The 16,735-nt window shown below is 40.2% G+C and overlaps 1 protein-coding gene across 11 annotated transcripts in view; it reads right to left on the reverse strand.

Annotated features, from left to right (window-relative positions):
• USP54 (ubiquitin specific peptidase 54) overlaps positions 1-16,735 on the reverse strand; it is a 131,328-nt gene that overhangs the window by 95,643 nt on the left and 18,950 nt on the right. For 2 of the 11 annotated variants that reach the window (XM_061405311.1, XM_061405305.1), the window contains exon 1: positions 7,365-7,541. The exons of 8 other annotated variants lie outside the window; for them this stretch is intronic. The gene's annotated coding sequence lies outside the window, so the exon portion shown is untranslated. One more of the 11 variants, XM_061405307.1, reaches the window with a different exon arrangement.

The raw sequence follows: 16,735 nt of genomic DNA on the forward strand, positions 1-16,735 counted from the left end.
TATATTGTATTTATCACTACCAGGCATTTCTCATTATCTGCCTTTCCCATTAGAACACAAGCTCCAAAAGGCAGGGACTTTGTTTATCTTACTTGCTACTGTATCTTCAGAGAGTCCCTTGAACAGCAAGGAGATCAAACAAGTCAGTCTTAAAGGAAATCAACCCTGAATACTCATTGGAAGGACTAATGCTGAAGCCGAAGCTCCAATACTTTGGCCACCTGTTGTGAACAGCCGATTCATTGGAAAAGACCCTGATGCTGGGAAAGACTGAAGGTAGAAGGAGAAGGGGGCAACAGAGGATGAGATGGTTGGATGGCATCACTAATTCAATGGATATGAACTTGGGCAGACTCCAGGAGACGGTGAGGGACAGGGAAGCCTGTAATGCTGCAGTCCGTGGGGTCACAAAGAGTCGGACACAACTTGGTGACTGAACAACAACAACAAATCTTCAGAGTCTAGTACACTATGCAGACACATAGTGGGCATACATAAATAACTTGCTGAATGAATGAATGGTTAGAATGTTAGGTGAAAAGGGCAGGTTATAACAGTATTTTCAAAACTGTTCATTTTTATAAAATTAAGCAAAATGGAAAACAAAAGCTACTACACACACAGAGTCAATCCTTATTACATGGATTCCTCATAGGTAAATTTTCCTACTCACTAAAATTCATGTGTAACCTCAAAATCAAGACCTGCAACATTTTCACGGTCATTCATGGACATGTGAATGCACAGATGGTGAAAAATTTGAGTTGCCTGATGTGTACATTACCAACTGAGGTCCAAGGCTGGGGGGATATGCAGCCTTCTGGCTTCAGATTTCAAACTATAAACGAGTGTCCTTTTAGTGGCTTATTTAGTGCAATATTTTTCACATTTTTGTGCTTTTGGTGGGTGATTTCACTGTTTAAAATGACTCCCAAGTATAGTGCAGAAGTGCTGTCTAGTAGTTTCTAAGTGCAAGAAGGCTGTGGTGTGCCTTCTACAGAATACATGTGTTAGATAAGGTTAATTCAGGCATAAATTACAGTGCTATTCACCATGAGTTCAATGTTAATGAATCAATAATATATATTAAACAATGTGTCTTAACAAAAACACACATAAAACAAGGTTACATGTTGATTAGTTAACAAAAATGCAGCCAGCAGCTCAGAGGAATCTAACCCTGTATTTCCCCTAGGAGCAATAATTCAGTATTCATTAATTCAGCATTTGCAATGATACTATAGAACATATAAGGAAAGTGTGTGTGTATTTGTGTACACAAAATTAACAGGGCAGAGAGATTATATATCATTATGTGTGCATGCTCAGTCGTTTCAGTAACGTCCAACTCTTTGCAACCCCATGGACTGTAACCTGCCAAGCTCCTCTGTTCAGGGGATTCTCCAGGCAAGAATACTGAAGTGGGTTGCCATTTCCACCTCCAGGGGATCTTCCTGACCCAGGGATCAAACCCGAGCTTCCTGCATCTTCTGCACTGCAGGCAGATTCTTCACCGCTGAACCACCAGGGAAACCCCATATACCATTATGCTGCTGCTGCTGCTGCTGCTGCTAAGTCACTTCAGTCGTATCCAACTCTGTGTGACCCCATAGACGGCAGCCACCAGGCTCCCCCGTCCCTGGGATTCTCCAGGCAAGAACACTGGAGTGGGTTGCCATTTCCTTCTCCAAAGCATGAAAGTGAAAAGTGAAAGTGAAGTCGCTCAGTCGTGTCCGACTCTTAGCGACCCCATGGACTGTAGCCTACCAGGCTCCTCCGTCCATGGGATTTTCCAGGCAAGAGTACTGGAGTGGGGTGCCATTGCCTTCTCCAATATACCATTATACCATGGTGTTAATATAGTTATTGCTAGTATAATCTTTGGGTGTGAAGTTTGTAAGATATTTACTTCTTAATTTTTTCCTTATTTGTATTTTCTATTTTTTTTTTACAATAAAAAGATTTTTGTTAGAAGAAAAAAACTGAGTTACTGCTATTATTTTAAAATAAGAATTGTATCAGTAAACATTTCATGGTAGCCAAAGGAATATAAAAACAGGATAAGAACAGTAATCAATAATTAAAAGTGTAAATTTATAGCTCTCCTCTGAACTTTTTAACCTAGATCTTCTAAATGGAGCCTCATATATGCAAATACACATGTAATCCTATACACTTCTTCCTGAGTAGTGATTAATAGACTACTCAAATACTAACAGTTTGAAACTCACCTGTTTATAATCAAAAAATCTTAGAGTAGAAATAATCTTTAGAGAGCATACAGTTAAGTTTCTAACCTAATGCAAGAAACTTTTTTATAATCCTTTTTACAAGTGGTCACCTACCTTCTATCAGAATATGTTGAAGAACAGAAATCACATTATCCTATAAGGCCATACATTTTAATTTCCATCCACCGCTCTTAGTTTAATCTCTGATCAAAAACAGATCTACTATTTCCTCTTTATGTAAGCCTTTTGGGCTTCCCAGGTGGCGCAACTGGTAAAAAACCCTCCTGCCAACGCAGGAGACATAAGAGACGCAGGTTCAATCCTAGGTCGAGAAGATCCCCTGAAAAAGGCATTGCAATCCATTCTAATGTTCTTGTCTGGAGAATCCCCATGGACAGAGGAGCCTGGTGGGATTCAGAAGAGTCAGACACGACTGAAGAGACTTATTAGCATGCACGCATGCAAGCCTTTCAAATTTAGAAGACAAAACTCGTGCGTTCCCTTAATCATCTCTTTCCAAGCTAAATACTCTACTACAGCCATGACTGAAAGCAGTATACAACTTTATTCATCCCCTCATATAATCCCCACCCTTAATCTATGGGCTGGATCTGGTAACTTGCTTCTAATGAACAGAATACAGCAAAGGCGATGGGATGTAATTTCCAGGATTAGGTTATAGACTCTGGCTTCCATCTTCTTCACTGTAATGGAAGTCTCTGTGTTGTATGGAGACTCCCACAAGGCAAGGAACTAAAGGATGCTTCAGCCAACAAGCTAGTAAAGAACTAAGGTCCTCAATCAATTAACCTGTGAGCAACTGAATCATGCCACATGAGAGGTAGAACCTGGAAAGTGATCATCCCCCAGTTGAATCTTCACATGAAATCAAAGCCCCTGTTAACAACTTGATGACAGCCTATGAGAGATACACCTTGATACCAGACTCACAGAAACAGAGATAACAAATATGTTTTAAGTTGCAAAATTTTGAGGTAATTTGTTACGCAGCAATAGATAACTAGCAATTTCACTTCTTATTGTAGCCTAGGAAAATTCCCATACATGTATCTTTTTTAAATAGAGGAAAACCGAAAACAATTTAAATGTTCATCAAAGGAGAATGGATAAATACAATGTGATATAGTCTTAAGATTTAATGCTATATATCATTTTTAAAATGGAGTATACAAGGTAGATTTCTAAGGGGGAAAAAAGATTGATAACTTATTTACTGAATTTGAATGAATGGAGTCAAGTTTTAGATCCTATCTACGAGTCTTAGCCTACCAGCACAATCGTGTCCGACTCTTTGTGACCCCGTGGACTATAGCCTACCAGGTTCCTCCGTCCATAGATTTTTCAGGCAAGAATACTGGAGTGGGTTGCCATTTCCTTCTCCAAGAGATCTTCCCAACCCAGGGACTGAACCCACATTGTAGGCAGACGCTTTACCATCTGAGCCACCAGGGAAGTCCTCTATAATAGTGATCAGAACTTTGAACACCAATCAAATGGAAAAAGCAAAGCAGGACTTCCCTGGTGGCGCAGTGGATAAGAATCCGCTGCCAATGCACTGGACACAGGTTCGATCCCTGTCCAGGAAGATCCTACATACTGTGGAGCAACTAAGCCGTGCACCACAACTCCTGAGCCCACGCTCTAGAGCCCTCAAGGCCCAACTACTGAGCCTGTGCTCAGAAACAGAGAAGTCACTGCCATGAGAAGCCCACGCTTCACAACTATAGAGAAGCCCCTGCTCGCTGCAACTGGACAAAGCAATGAACACCCAGTGCAGTCAAAAAGAAACACAAAAAAGCAAGGCCATTATGTCTATGGAAAATTAAAAGCCACGTAAGGAAAAAATTATCATCAGAGTATATAGCCCAGGTTCAATATCTGTATAATATAAACAACAATGATTTCACTCACAAAATACGTAACTAAGTTAAAAATATAAGGGAGAAGACATATATGTGTTTAAAAGTGCCAATACCTCATGTCCCTCATATTAAACACTTTTTATAGATTTAATAGCTTTTAAAAGTAACTGCTAAAAAAAAAAGTAATTGTTATAAGTATACTATTACAAATACTTAAGAGAGCTGATTATGGTTGCCACTGTGAGAGGGGATAACTGCTATTCTTTCTTCTATGCATATAAACTATTCAAATTTTTTAAACTATGCACATAGGTTACTTTGATAAAAATAAGATAAACTTCCTTGTAGGGAGAAAGAGGAAAGGGGCTTTGATTTTATCTCTATTGTTTTATTTCTAAGAGGGAAAGAAGAAAAATAAATGTTAATAGTAGTTAATTCTGAAAGGTGGGAACGTGGTATTATATATTTTTTCCATTTTAAATGCCACAAAATTTAAATAACTTTCTACACATTCATTTTAAATTATTTTACAATTTCCCAATACCCAAATCCCAACAGTTTCCTACATAAATGGATTCAGACCATTTTTGGTCTAGTCTGCCTCCCTTAGAATGCTTTCAACTTTGTCAGTGTACACTTAAGCCAATATGCAAAATGTGTTTCCAAACTAGTACAAAAATATATTGAAACCAATAGTTTTGTGACCTGGATACACTTGTAACATAGCTAAAGGCATTTTTGGCAGCCATACTACCTAGGCAATTACTGCTACATTTGTGATTAACCAAAATTCCCAGTTATTTTTCACATGAACCACTGCCCAACCAGCTCTTCCTCATCCTGTTACTGTGCATTTGAGGTTTTGAATTTAAACACAGGACTTATACTTGCTAAATTTAATTTCAGTTTGACCCCATGATTTCACCTTATGGGCATAATTTTTCAAGCTATAGTCATCATCTGTCAAATTAACTATTCCTTCATCTTTGTAATACCTACATATCTAATTAACATGTTTTAAATTTGATCTAATAACCTAGTGGTTCTAAAGAGAAGTAACAGAATTTAAGAATAGAAATAAGAAGAAATTATTTATAATAATCAAACCTAAACTAAATCTTCTTGGTTAATACGCCATATCATCTGTTTGATCACTTATGTAATTTTTCTGGATTAACATTAATTTTACAGGTCTGCAGTTTTCCAACTACTTTCCTTTTTTCCTTGGATATCAGGATGGTTGACTCTTTCTGGTCTTTATGATTTCTCAAAGATTAACAACGGTGACTCTGAAATCATCAGCCAGTTAATTCAGTAATATGAAACTCAACTGAGCCTTAAAATTTTAATTCACTTTAAAATGATCATTCTTACTTACTATCCTAGGCTAGTTTCTAGTTTAGAATTTGCTATATACTTTCCAGTTTGAAAACTATTGTCCTTGCTGTTAATAATAATTTATACAGTACTTCTCTTTAAAAGACATTTAGAATCTCATCTCACCACCCTTATGGCAGAAAGCGAAGAAGAACTAAAGAGCCTCTTGATGAAAGTACAAGAGGAGAGTGAAAAAGTTGGCTTAAAATTCAACATTCAGAAAACTAAGATCATGGCATCTGGTCCCATCACTTCATGGAAAATAGATGGAGAAACAATGACAGACTATCTTTCTGGGCTCCAAAATCACTGCCAATGGTGACTGCAGCCATGAAATTAAAAGACGCTTGCTCCTTGGAAGAGAAGTTATGACCAACCTAGACAGCATATTAAAAAGCAGAGACATTACTTTGCCAAGAAAGGTCCATCTAGTCAAAGCTATGGTTTTTCCAGTGGTCATGTACAGATGTGAGAATTGGACTATAAAGAAAGCCAAGCGCCGAAGAATTGATGCTTTTGAACTGGGTGTTGGAGAAGAATCTTGAGAGTCCCTTGGACTGAAAGGAGATCCAACCAGTCCATCATAAAGGAAATCAGTCCTGAATATTCATTGGAAGGACTGATGCTGAAGCTGAAACTCCAGTACTTTGGCCATCTGATGCGAAGAACTGACTCATAGGAAAAGACCCGGATGCTGGGAAAGCTTGAAGGCGGGAGAAGAAGGGAACGACAGAGGATGAGATGGTTAGATGGCATCACCGACTCAATGGACATGAGTTGTGTAAACTCCGGGAGCTGGTGATGGACAGGGAGGCCTGGTGTGCTGAAGTCCATGGGGTTGCAAAGAGTCGGAAACGACTGAGTGACTGAACTGAACTAAACTGATACAATACTTTTAAAAGACATTTAGAATTTCTCAAAAACCCTTTAAATAGGTTACAAAGAAATTAATATACCATTATCCTATTCTATATATAGGGGAATTGAAGCACAGAGAAACTTAAATTATTTACCCAAGGTCAAAGAGCTACAATGAATCAAAATCTATTGCAGTCTACCTAGGGCTCTTTTTCATAAGGCTATGTAGCTCTCTAACACAAAACTACTTAAGACAGCAGACAAAACTTCTTGCTTAAAAACTGATTTTTCAGTTACTGGTTGACAAGAGTTAAGGAGCAGGTAGGTGTAAAGCAAGTGGGTGTAGCTGTAAAAGGGAAATATGATGTATCCTATGGTGGTGAAAATGCTCTGTACCTTCACTGTATCAATGTCAGTATGCTGGTTGTGACTCTGTACTATAGTTTTTCAAGATGTTACCACTGGGAGAAACTGGGTAAAGAATATATCACAACTAATTCTGAGTGAATTTTGAGAAATATCTCAAAATAAAAAAAGTTTAAGAAAAACTAATTAATAATTGATATTTCTCTTTTAAGCCAACTTAATTTTAAAGAAGCTTACTTAAACTGAATAGGCAAATTAAAACAAAAAGTAAAACAGAATCAGGCATAGAGCTCTGAAAGTAAGCAGAGTGGACTAAAAAGTGAAGTAAGTCCCACAAACTAAAGCTTTAAGAAAGCCATAATGATCTTTATTAATTAAAAGGGAGCCCTCAAGATTTTTATTTCCTAAAGAAGAAAAATAAAACAAGACAGTCTAGGAAATAAATTATTAAATCACCTCAAAAAGAATCACTAGAATAAAGCTAGAACCACCAAAGCTTTCCTCAACCCATGGTACACTTTACTGCAATCCTCAACTTGGAGAAAAAACAAATGTGCACATGTGTCGCCTTTACCGTGATATTTACAACCACACATTTCAGAAGAGTCCCAAAACTGCTTCTATTTTTTTTTTTTTTTTTGCTACTTACAAAGTGGCTAAAGCTTCAACCATTTCCTGATTCTCTCAGCTGCAGGACTTGCAATAAGGAAAACATTCACTCAGCATCTAGGGCAGGTCTGCTTAGAAGAATGAGCTCATCCCTTCAGATGTGCACCTGATCCTCAGGAAGCGGCTCCTCCTCCAGCCAGCAGGTCTTTGTATGTTTAAAGTGACACTCTCACCTGTGTAAGCACTTGGCCAGACCCAGAACAACTCCTTCCCCGGACACGCCTACTGTCGCCCAGTCATTTCCTGCTCCGGCCACCTCACACAGCCACTACGTTTAGGCAGTCACGGCAGAACTGGCAGTTGCTGCTGCTCTCATTATGGCCTCACTAGAGAAGAATCTTATTTTCACTTTACATGGAGGTCAGGTCCTTCACTACGATCCTGTGAACATCACACTACTTGTTTCAACAGGTCCTTGACCAGAGTCAGACCTGACAAGAATCACTCCTCTTTTTCAGAACTTACAGCTCATTTTTTAAACTAGGAATGTAACACTTGTACATCTCTCTTATTCTGCTTGTCCTGTCTACAAGTCTCAATTAACAGAGGCAGCTAAATGGACTGCTTGCAGTTATAGCTAAATGCTCCAAACTCAAGTTTGCCCCTCCATTTCACTACCTCTAAGAAAACATTCACTTTGCCATAGCTGGCTATTTACTAGCAAAGCAAATATTAATCCTAACTGAAAAGATATGTAGAACTCACGTCAAAATGATGTAATAGTGGTATTTTAATTATTTTCTGTCAAAAGTATCTGGGTACCAAACAGTCATTCAAAAAACATGTCTGTGCACCTGTTACATAAAACTATTTGACAGCGTGCCAAACTGGGCTTTCAACTTAAAAAAAAACAAAAACAAAAACAAACAGAAATCTAAGAATTAACCCTTCTCATCGCAGCATTCCAAGGACTTCTGCAGTATTCTCTGTCATGGTAAGCTTCTAATACACTAAGAGGCTGACTTTGGAATATAAATTAGTCAGCAAAACATCAAATTCACTACTGGTTACCTTTGAGAGATGGCAAGGGATTTGTGATCAAGAAGGGAAAACCCAGGGGCCTTCAACTTATTTAGTAATATTTAATTTGCTGGATAGTAGACACAAGGATACTTACTGTATTATTCTTTTTAAATATCTTAAGTCATAAATAATAAAATATTTTAAAACAGAGAAATTCTGAGCATCAAAAGACATAGTCAGAAGAGTGAAAGGCAACCCACACAATGGACAAAGTATCTGCAAATCATTTATCTGATATGGAGCTAATATCTAGAATATATAAAGAACTCCTTAAAACTTAACAACAATCAATTTAAAAGGGTACAAAGGACTCAAGTAGACATTGCTCTAAAGAAGATATACAAATGGCCAATAAGCACATGAAAAGATGCTCAAAATCATGGGTCTTTAGGAAAATGCAAAGCACAAAAAAAATGAAAATCAAAAACACTCATTAGGATGGCTACGATCAAAAAAAAAAAAAAAAAAAACTAGAATATTACAGTTGTTACTGAGGACATGAAGAGATGGGAACTGCCAGTGGGAATGTACAGTGGTGCAGCCACTGTAGACAATGGTGTGGCAATTTCTCAAAAAAAATTAAAAATGGAACTATCATACAATCCAGCAATTCCACTTCTGGGTATCCAAAAGAATCAAGAGAAGCGGCCAAGAGGATGAAAGACCTTGAACTCACCTCCTCCAATGGGTACGCCAAAATCACAATTATTTATAGAGGAAATACTGATGAGAAAAACTGGAAGACCAGCAGAAAGGATTTCTTCTACAGCTAAAGATATAAAGAAGAAAAGATGGGTAGGAGGGGTGGTGATATGGTGTAGTCAAGACTCACATCCCCAGGAAGGCAATTACAATTGCCTAAATGGGAAGACAATTACAATTACCATGGTTCTCCTCAAAGAATGAGGAGTCCATGCCTCATATCCAGGCTCCTAGCCCTGGTTCCAGAGAAGGCAATGGCAACCCACTCCAGTACTCTTGCCTGGAAAATCCCATGGGTGGAGGAGCCTGGTAGGCTGAAGTCCATGGGGTCGCTAAAAGTTGGACACAACTGAGCGACTTCACTTTCAGTTTTCACTTTCATGCATTGGAGAAAGAAATGGCAACCCACTCCAGTGTTCTTGCCTGGAGAATCCCAGGAACGGGGGAGCCTCGTGGGCTGCGGTCTATGGAGTCGCACAGTGTCGGACACGACTGAAGTGACGTAGCAGTAGCAGCAGCAGCCCTGGTTCCTGCACCAGGACAACAAGCCCACAACATTTGGCTTTGAAAGCCAGTGGGACTTACATCTGGGAGAGACAGCAGGCTGTGGGAGCCCTTTACGTGTGGGATCCCACCTTAAAAGGCACACACAAAATCTCACACACTCTGGGACTCAGAGCAGAAGCAGTAATTTAAAAAGAGCCTGGGTCAAAACCCACTGATGGTCTTGGAGAGTCTCCTGGAGAGGCAGGAGGTAACTGGAGCTCATTTAGGGACAAAGACACTGGCAGAAGCTCTTTTGGGGCACTTGTCCTAACATGTGGACACTGATGCTGACAAATGCCAATCTGGAATCCTGCCTTTAGCTTATTAATCCTAGAACCCAGCCCCACCTACCAGCCTATCCGCACCAGTACTAGGACACCTTAGGTCAAGAAGCTAGCCAAGCAGGGACAAAGCCCCAACCACCAGCAGGCTAGCCAGAGACTCTGGGACACAGCCTCACCCACCAACGGGCAGGCACCAGCCCAGGAATCCAATACCGGTAGGCTGACACCAGCTTCAAGATACCCAGGACCCCACAGACAGTCATATCAGAAACCTGCCCCCACCCATCAGTAGGCTGGCACTAGGCCCACGACCCCTGGGGCCCTGACCCTACCCACTAGCAGACCAACAATAGATCCAGGACTCCCTGCTATGCAACCACCCACCCTAGAATATAGCTCTGCCCATCTGTGTGCCAATACTAGCCCCAGGACCCCTGGAGCCCCACAGCCAGCCCCCTCATGACCCGTCCCTATCCACCAGCAGCTGATAGCCTCTGCACAAGTCAGGGCCTGGCAACCAACTAGACAGGTGGCCAGTGACACCTACCAGACCACTCACAGTAATCTAGCCTACCACAACAGAAGGATCCACATACATAGCTCTGGTGACCAGAGGTAAGTACACTACTGTCATAGGACGTCTCCTAAAAAAGACCACTTCTCTAAGATCAGGAAAGAAACCAATCTACCAAATACATGAAAATAAAAACAGCAAATCAGGCAAAATGAGGTGACAGAAGAATATGCTCCAAATGAAGGAACAAGATTAAATCTCCAAAAGAACTAAGTGAGTGGAGATAAGCAATCTATTCAATAAAGAGTTCACGATAATGATCGTAAAGATGTTCAAGGAACTCAGGAGAAGACTGGATGAAGAGAGTCAGAAGTTAGAGGTTTTTAACACAGAGTTGGAGAATATAAAAAAGAACCAAACAGAGTTGAAAAATACAGTAAATGAAATGAAAAATACACTAGAAGGCAGCAACAGTAGATTAGATGATACAGAGGTACGGAGCAGCAAGCTGGAAGACAGAGTCGTGAAAATCACTAAAGCTAAAAAGAAAAAAGAAAAGAGATGAAGAGAGCTTGAAAGACCTCTCAGACAATATCAAGCATACTAACATTCACATTGTAGGGGTCCCAGAAGGAAAAGTGGGAAAAAAGAGACAGAGAACATATTTCAAGATATAATACAGGAAAACTTACCTAACCTGGAAAAGAAAACAAACATTCAGGCCCAGGAAACAGAGAGATCCCAAAAGGATCAATCCAAAGAGGATGACAAGTAAACACACTGTAATTAAAACGGCAAAAACTAAAGAAGAGAGAATATTAAAAATAAGCAACGTAAAAGCAAAAAGTTACAGATGAACTCCCATAAGGCTGTTCAGTAGAATTCTGAACGCCAGAGGGAGTGGCACAATATATTTAAAATGATGAAATAGAAAAACCTATAACCAAGAATACTTTACCTCCCAAGGCTTTCATTCAGATTTGATAGAGAAATATGAAGTTTTACTGACAAGCAAAAGCTAGCTAAGAGTTCAGCACCACCAAACCAGCTTTCGGAGAAGGCAGTGGCACCCCACTCCAGTACTCTTGCCTGGAAAATCCCATGGACAGAGGAGCCTGGTGGGCTGCAGTCCATGGGGTCGCTAAGAGTCGGACATGACTGAGCGACTTCACTTTCACTTTAAACTTTCATGCATTGGAGAAGGAAATGGCACCCCACTCCAGTGTTCTTGCCTGGAGAATCCCAGGGATGGGGGAGCCTGGTGGGCTGCCGTCTATGGGGTCGCACAGAGTTGGACACGACTGAAGTGACTTAGCAGCAGCAGCAAACCAGCTTTACAGAAACATTTAGCATGGTTAAGAACCCACCTTCCAATGCAGGGGATGTGGGTTCAATCCCTAGTCAGAGAACCAAGATTTCACATGCTGCAAGGCAATTAAACCTGCACGCCACAACTCCTGAGCCCCTGCACCACAACTAGAGAGAAGCTCACATGACGCAACTAGAGAAGCCCGCTCTGCAACCTAGAGCCCACACGCCACACTGAAGATCCCATGTACCAAACAAAGACCCAGTGCAGTCATATAAATAAATGTTTCTTAAAGAAATGTTTAGGTAACTTCTCTGAGTAAAAAGAAAATCCACAACTAGAAATACAAAAACTACAAAAGGGGCTTCCCTGGTGGCTCAGTGGTAAAGAATCTGCTGGCCAACACAGGAAAAATGGGTTCGATCCCTGATTTAGGGATCCCACAACTAATGAAGCCCACATGCCCTAGAGCCCGCGCTCTGTGACAAGAGAAGCCATCACAATAAGAAGCTTGTACACTGCAACTAGAGAGTAATCCCCGCTAGATGCAACTACAGAAAAGCCCATGCAGCAATGAAGACCTAGCACAGCCAAAAATAAATAAATAAAATTTTAAAAAAGAAAATTACAAAAGGCAAAATCTCATTGGTAAATGTAATAAACCAACCATACATAAAGCTAGTAGGAAAGTTAAAAGACAAAAATAATCTATATCCACAGTAAGTAGTTAAGGTATACACAAAGATGTAATAGAATATGATTTCAAAATCAGCAAACATGGGTTGGGGGGAGAGTAAAAATGCAGGGTTGTTAAAATGCATTTGAACTTAAAAGATCTGCAGCTTAAAATAATCACATACACACACACACACACACACACACACACCCCCACGTGGTTGTTGTTTAGAAGCTAAGTCATCTCCAACTTTTTTGTAATCCCATGAACTGTAGCTCCCCAGGCTCCTCTGTCCATAATACTTCCCAGGCAGGAATACTGGAGTGGGTTGCCATTTCCTTCTCCTGGGATCTTCTTGACCCAGGGATCAAATCCATGTCTTCTACACTGGCAGGTGGATTCTTAACCACTGAGCCACCAGGGAAGCCCATATAGACATATAACTATGTAAAAACTTTCATGGTTACCATAAACCAAAAATCTATAATAAACAAACACACCATAATAAAGAGAAAGGAATTCAAACAGAACAGATAGCCATCAAATTAAAATGTAAAAGATCAAAAGAAGGATGATTTCATTTATATTTGGAATCTAAAAAACAAAACAAATGAATAAACAAAACATAATTATAGATACAGAGAACAAATAAGTGATTTCCAGAGGGAAGGGGAGCTGGGGGAGGAAAGAGATAGGTAAGGGAGATCAAGAGGTAGAAACTTTCAGCTGTAAAATAAATGAATCTCTGGTATGAAATGTACAATCTGGGGAATATATTCAATAATTAAGAAATATCTTTGTATGGTGATATATCGTAAGTAGACTTAGCATGGTGATCATTTGAAATATATAGAAATATTAAATCACTATGATGGGTAACTGGAACTAACATAGTGTTGTAGGTCAACTGTACTTCAAAACAAACAAACTCATAGAAAAAGAGGTCAACTTTGTGGTTACCAAGGCAGGAAGGGGAAGGAGGGAGAACTGGATGAAAGTAATCAAAAGGTACAAATTCATAGCTATAAGATAATTAAGTACTAGTGATGTAATGTACAACATCAAGGTTATGGTTTTTCCAGTGGTCATGTATGGATGTGAGAGTTGGACTGTAAAGAAAGCTGAGCGCCAAATAAATGATGCTTTTGAACTGTGGTGTTGGAGAAGACTCTAGAGAGTCCCTTGGGCTGCAAGGAGATCCAATCAGTCCATTCTGAAGGAGATCAGTCCTGGGATTTCTTTGAAAGGAATGATGCTAAAGCTGAAACTCCAGTACTTTGGCCACCTCATGCGAAGAGTTGATTCATTGGAAAAGACTCTGATGCTGGGAGGGATTGGGGGCAGGAGGAGAAGGGGATGACAGAGGATGAGATGGCTGGATGGCATCACTAACTCGATGGACGTGACTCTGAGTGAACTCCGGGAGTTGGTGATGGACAGGGAGGCCTGGCGTGCTGCGATTCACGGGGTCGCAAAGAGTCGGACACGACTGAGCGACTGAACTCAGAACTATATGTTATGTATGAAAGTTGTAAGATAGCAAATCTTGAGAGTTCTCATCTCAAGGAAAAATTTTTTCTATTTCTTTAATTTTGTGTCTATATGAGGTGATGAAAGTGAAAGTGTTAGTCACTCAGTTGTGTTTGACTCTTTGTGACCCCATGGACTGCAGCCCTCCAGGCTCCTCTGTCCATGGGATTTTCCAGGCAAGAATACTGGAGTAGTTGCCATTTCCTTCTCCAAGAGATCTTCCTGACCCAGGGATCAAACCTGGGTTTCCTGCATTGCAGGCTGATTCTTTACCATGTGAGCCACCAGGAAACCAAACATGAGATAATGGGTGTTCACTAAACTTACTGTGATAATCATTTCATGATGTATGTAAATCAAATCATTATGCCGTGCACCTTAAACTTACACAGTGCTATGCATCAATTATATCTCAATAAAACCGAAGGAAAAAAGAAACGAAAGCAAGGTCTCAAAGAGACTACTGTATGCCCATATTCACAGCAGCATTATTCACAACAGCCAGAAGATGGAAGCAACCCAAGTGAACCAATAAGCAAAATGTGAAATATACAGACAGCGGAATATTATTCAGCCTTGTAAAGGAACAAAATTCTGATACATGCTACAATACATATGAACCTTATGCTAGGCGAAATAAGCTATGCACAAAAGGACGAATACTCTATAATTTATTTATGTTAGGTACCTAAAGAGGCAAATTTAGAAACAAAAAGTAGAATTGTGGTTGCCAAGCACCGTGGGAAGGGAAGAATGGGGAGGAGTTGTTTAATGGGTATTGAGTTTCAGTTTTGCAAGATAAGAAGAGTTCTAGAGATTGGTTACACAACAATGTGCCTATGTTTAGAACTACTGTCACTCATAAAATGTAAGGTGATAAATTCTTCTTTGTATATTTTACCACAAATAAAAAAAGAGAGAACTAATCAAAATAGATCTTAACCCACTAAATATATTGAATTCAAACAGTCTGCTGCTTTTCTCTTCTTTCAGAAATTAATTCAAGCTTTATTGGTGATCTCTGTGGGAAAAAACTGACGTGCCATAGACAATAAACAAATTCATTGCTCTCATCAATTTCATACAACTGAAGAACCTAATATATTGGGGGGCAGCTAATGTACACGTGAAGAAGTACAAAGTGTAGACATACCTCATTTAATTGAGCTTCACTTTTTTTAACAGTAGTTTATTTCTTTATTTATTTTGGCTGTGCTGCTCTTCACTCTTCTCTAGTCTCAGTGAGCAAGGCCTACTCTCTAGTTGTGGCACGCAGGCTTGTCATGACAGTGGTATCTCCTGTTGCAGAGCGTGGGCTGCAGGGCACGCAGGTTTCAGGAGCTGCCGCACATGGGTTCATTAGTTACAGTTCCAGGCTCTAGAATACAGGCTCAATAGTTGCGGCCCAGGGGCTTAGCTGCTTCATGGCATGTGGGATCTTCCCAGATTAGGGATCAAACCCATGTCTCCCACACTGGCAGGTGAATTCATTACCATTGAGACACCAGGGAAGTCCAGAGAAGGCAATGGCACCCCACTCCAGTACTCTTGCCTGGAAAATCCCATGGACGGAAGAGCCTGGTAGGCTGCAGTCCATGGGGTCGCGAAGAGTCGGACACGACTGAGCGACTTCACTTTCACTTTTCACTTTCATACACTGGAGAAGGAAATGGCAACCCACTCCACTATTCTTGCTTGGAGAATCCCAGGGACGGCAGAGCCTGGTGGGCTGCCGTCTATGGGGTCACACAGAGTCGGACACGATTGAAGTGACTTAGCAACACCACCACCAGGGAAGTCCCCATTTTTTCATTATTATACTTGTTATGGCAGTCTCTGATCAGCAATCTCTGCTGTTAATGTTATTTTGGGGCATCACAAATCATGCCCATGTAACACAACAAATTTCATAAACGTTGCTCTGTTCTGACCAATCCACCAACCAGCTGTTCCCCCTTCTCCCTCTTCTAGAGCTTCCCTATTCCCTGAGACACAACAATATAGAAATTAAAAACCCTACACTGGCCTCTAAGTGTTCAAATGAAAGGAAGAGTCACATGTCTCTCACTTTAAATCAAAAGCTAGAAGCGATTAAGCTTAGTGAGGAAGGAACGTCAAGAGCCAAGACAAGCTGAAAGCTATGTCTTATGCAGGAAACAGTTGGCCAAGTTGTTAATGCAAAGGAAAAGTTCTTGAAGGAAATTAAAAGTGCTACTCCAGTGACACATGAATGATAAGAAAGTGAAACAGCCTTACTGCTGATATGGAGAAAGTGTTTGTGGTCTGGGTAGAAGATCAAACCAGCCACAACATTCTCTTAAACCAAAACTTATGCCAGAGCAAGGCCCTAAACGCTACTCAATTCTGTGAAGGCCGAGAGAAGTAAGGGAGCTGTAGAAGAAAAGTTTGAAGCTAACAGAGGTTGGTTCACGAGGTTTAAGGAAAGAAGTCATCTCCGTAACATAGAAACCCAAGGTGAAATAGCAAGTGCTGATGTAGAAGGTACAGCAAGTTATTCAGAAGATATGGCTAAGACAATTAATAAAGGTGGCTACACTAAACAACAGATTTTCAATGTAGACAAAATAGCCTACTATTAGAAGAAAATGACATTTAGGACTTTCATAGCTGGAGAGAAGTCAAAGTCCAGCTTCAAAGCTTCAAAACACAGCCTGACTCTCTTGTTAGGGGCTAATCCTGTTATCAAACCAAATTCAACCTGTCTAACAGACAGCAAAGTCAATCTAATGACACCAAGCTGTGGTGA

This window comes from Bos javanicus, chromosome 28 (genome assembly GCF_032452875.1).
Source record: "Bos javanicus breed banteng chromosome 28, ARS-OSU_banteng_1.0, whole genome shotgun sequence".
Taxonomy (NCBI): Eukaryota; Metazoa; Chordata; class Mammalia; order Artiodactyla; family Bovidae; genus Bos; species Bos javanicus.